Raw genomic sequence first — 4,436 nt, forward strand, 5'->3', positions numbered from 1 at the left:
TTTCGGTTATGACGCCATAACCCAAGCAAATCTGGATCAGCTCGTTTATACCTCCGTTTTTAGAGATGAATGCAAGGAGGAAAAGAGAGAGGGTTGTATTTTCTGACACTTTATGAGTCTACCTACACAATGGGGACACAAAAATAGCATTTTGCACAATAGGGGACCTTTAAGTACATAGTTATGGAATACCTAATTAACACATAAATGTTGCTCTTCTTCAGTATCCTATAATTATATGATGTTTGGCATCTCTGGCACCTTATTTACTTTTAAAAGTACAAAAAAAAACCGTACTTCCTTTCTGATTCATACAAATGCAAGCCACCCTATCAATAATTGAACTGCGGACTTTAGCTAGAGGCTCTAACGTTAGAACAGGTTGTGCACATTGTGACAGGGTTCTCTCTCTAATTTGTCTAATTATTATGACACCTAGTAACTGCACTTGCCATCATAACTTTTAGTGATCAGTGCAGTCCCTCCCAGTCCGTGGGACATTTTGCTGAATAAATGTTCAAACTAAAACCAAAACATGGACATTTTGTACAAATGTTATGTACATTCAACCTTGCTTTTGGTTATCTAAAGATACTATTTTTGTCACCTTGATTTTGGCAAATGACAGTCACAGTATAATAACTTTTGGCTGTACAAGTCCCCTGCCTGCCTCAATGTCACTGTCCAGAGTGCTTATCATGAGTCTGTCATCAGTGCCACACTACTACAGAACTACAATACAGCAGTACTTCATCAGGAATGTTCCACTGTCTGAGTGGTTAGCCATTGTTGGCTCAAGCAGGCTAGAATGTAGGAGGTTCGTGGCCAGTAGAAATATTCACTCATTGTTTCTCCTGTTTTTTCCTGCCATAGAGCAGTATGTCTTTTAGTCACAGATTGCCAAATCTTGCAAACCAGTACACATGGCAAAACCACTTTAGCCAGTCCATCTATCTGGTGTCTCTTTTTGAAGTGAATGGGATATTTTAGCTTCTGTATATATGTTCAGAGTAGGCTTCTGTTGTTTTTCTTTGCAGCTTTGTGTCCAGCCACAGTTTTTCTCCTGCCCTGTTGGCAGCGGTGTTTTGTTATTTTGTATTAGTTGTCATGCTGAGTCATATATAAAAAGCCTTAACCTGTGCCAAGCCTATTTGTCACCCTAAATTGGGTACTACCCACACAGTGTTGCAGCATGCTCTATTTCCCAACAATGCCCTGCTTCACATTCACACTTCATTTCAAAGCAGACATTTTGTAATGCTAAAATGCAAAAAGCCAGGCCCATGAGTGACTGAGTGAACTCGACCAGCAAATACCTGCATGCCATCTATAATCCAGCAGAATCCTCATAGTTTCATTACTTCGAATGCATTATTTCTCTTCCAAGTCAAAACCTTTTATCTCTGCTTTTTTTCAACTGTAATTGACGGTTGAGGTTGTCTCCTACATGTTGCTGAAGAGAACTAATCATATACGAAGAGAACTGAAAAATAATGACTCCCTCCTATCCCTTTCCTTCTCCCGGCCTTGATAACAAGCCTTGTTCTCTGAGTCCTTCTCCCTCTCCCCGCCTTTTGTTTCTTGAGGAAAGATTTTGCATGCCTCATTGGTCTTGCACTGTCGAATCAGTCCTCATATTATGTAACCTGCATTGGTCCCAAAAGAGTGTTAGACATTGTCTCATGCATATACAACATATTCAGTGTGCAGTGTGCAGTATCCACAGACTGGACAGTTGCAATCAATGCACATACATGAAAGCATACTCCATAATTTAAAACAACCAACACCACTAAAAAGCAATATTTTCTGTTCCATTTTTCTGGCCAAGTGCCAGATCAACTATATTTATTGATGAGTAAAACAGCCTGAGGGTAGGACCTCTTCTTGAACCTGAAGGTTTTAGCGCTAATCCTACAATACAAATCATGGATAGCCATACTGGGAAATCAGTGTTTGACCGGAATGGTCTGGGTCTTTACGGGATAACGGACATGACTGCATTCATGGCTGATTAGTGCTAAGAGCAGCTGTGGAAAGGTGTGGTGCTAGGATGTTGATGGTGAACTTTCTGCTTAGCCACATGCACCATGGGCTTAATTGAAAAATATATCTTTGGTAGGACGAGCTCTCTTCACAACCCCGCAGACATCATCGGCCTTGTACCATTGAAGCACATTTGCTGAACAAATCCACAGACCAAAAGTTAACTCTGCTAATGTTCCTCCCAGCTTCCATTTGCTGTTAAACTTTGAGTTTGCATCCATCTCAATGACCCGTACTTACAATTATATCCTGCATTGCAGATTTGCACAGTAATAGACTAATTACTTCTTAAACCAAACACCCCAAATAGCTTTTAAAGTTTAATGTCTCCCTTGCAGATTTAAAGTGTTGATTAGTCATAACTCCTTGCAATCTATAACAACACAATTGTGCAGGTCATAAACAAATGAACTTTTCCCGTTTGAAAATTGTTGCTGAAGTATAGTCACATCTTTCAGTGACTTAAGACATCTGCGTGTGTTTCCCTGCAGAACTTTAACTGGTCTAAAATTCTGAATTTCCATGCTCTGGCTTACTGTCAACTTTGCAATTTTAACATGATTTTTGTGTACCAACATCTGCATTGCACTGTTTGTAACGCCCTTACAGTATTCCTCGGTCTATTTGGTAATATATATTGGCTTTAAACCAACACTTTTAAACTAGTGAAGACCTGATCTAGTGTTTTGGGCTCAATCCTGCTTGGAGTCATTGAGCATTGGGTATTTGTATATACCCATGGATCAGTTTGAAAAGAAAGTTAAATGAAGAGAATTTGAATCCAGAAAATGAGCATGATGCAATCAGCTGAAGGGAATGCTAATCCCTCGGCTAAAGTTGTTGGAACTACAATTTCAATCAGTTCACTTGCTATTACAGTGGTGTTACAGAATTAAGGTCTTCTCTCACAAATAATGTTTGAAAAAGGACGGACACACAAGCCCCAACAGTACTTTGGCCAACAGACAGTGCTTGCAGTATAAGGAAAGAGCTTTACTGTTGTTGTCCTTCTCTGTGAATCTGCTGGCATTGGCTTTTTCGAGTTACAAGGTTTATTTATAACCAAATGTTTATTCCATAACTTTTCAAGCACAATTTTAAGCTCAAAATCCACGAGTGCAATGGAAACTTGCAGCGTGTTACTTTGTTTCTCTTTGGGTCCCCAGACAGAAAAGTTGAAGAGGCTCTCGTCTCACATTCAGCTCTGCTTACAGAATGACAACTACACACGCATGGGCCCAGTAAGAACAATACTGACTGCAAGCTTGTGTCCCCTCTGTGTGTGTGTAGCACAGCATGTGTGCATCTGTGGTATTACTGCAGACATGCTTGGGAAGTTTTCATCTGCTGAAGTCTGTTGCCTAAATCCTGCAGAGAGATGTGGAGGCGGAGAGAAATTGAGAAGGTGAAGCGGAAACCCGACAATGGGGGAAAGTGAAGAAGAGAGTGGTGAAGAGAGGTGTTTTTAGCAGAATTAGATTGTTCCTGAGTGTGAGTCAGGCTCTCTGCTTCAGTCTAATGGTGATGGATAGTCCACCGCTTTGAAACAATGGGACACACAGAGATGTATAGCACAGTGAGGGACACACACACTCACACACTCACAATGCATACTTTCACAACCTGCAAGCTTTAACGTGGAATGTATGTTACTTGGTATGGTTTTGGTTCTTTCAAATCATAGAAATTGGTTAGATTTGAAAAAAAAAAAGACTTTAAACGACAACATTTAGAAATAAAATGAAATCCATTTCTTGCACCTCAGTTATATATTAACCAGCAGTCAGATTGAATGTTATAATTACTGAACAGACACACATGCCACTTGGATTTCCAAAGGCTTTTCTGACAATTGAATCAAAAAAATTGTTCAGGAAAAATGGTGACTGACTGAAGAATATCCAGCGATGAATCAATATGAATCATGATGAGGATTCTTTTGTTACAACAATCAATGAAAGTGTTATATAATAAGGTGACTATTATACTGAACCATCCACATTTAAAAGAAACATCTCTCTGAAGATTATCAGCATGACGAGCAAATATGTGAATAAAAGTAATCAAAACATAAGCCTCACATTATTTAACAAAGAAAATAATGGAATTTTTCTTCTTTTGTATCATAGCTTTGTCGAGCTAGTTCTTCGATTTGCTGCCAACAGCTGTCTTCTTTATGGTCACAGTGACCAACAAAAACAAAGTAATTGGTAGTCCTACCCTCAACTTATCCTAGTGTGTCACATCAACCCCAATCCACAAAGCACTCGATAACACGTGACTCAGATCCACTCCAGCAACACTTCAATCCCCTCGCTTCTCGATGCAGGTATGGACTACCCATCAAAACCCCATTTCAACAAGAGCTTTGTTCCTACAGCCATAAGAGC

This window comes from Eleginops maclovinus, chromosome 13 (genome assembly GCF_036324505.1).
Source record: "Eleginops maclovinus isolate JMC-PN-2008 ecotype Puerto Natales chromosome 13, JC_Emac_rtc_rv5, whole genome shotgun sequence".
In the NCBI taxonomy this organism is placed as follows: Eukaryota; Metazoa; Chordata; class Actinopteri; order Perciformes; family Eleginopidae; genus Eleginops; species Eleginops maclovinus.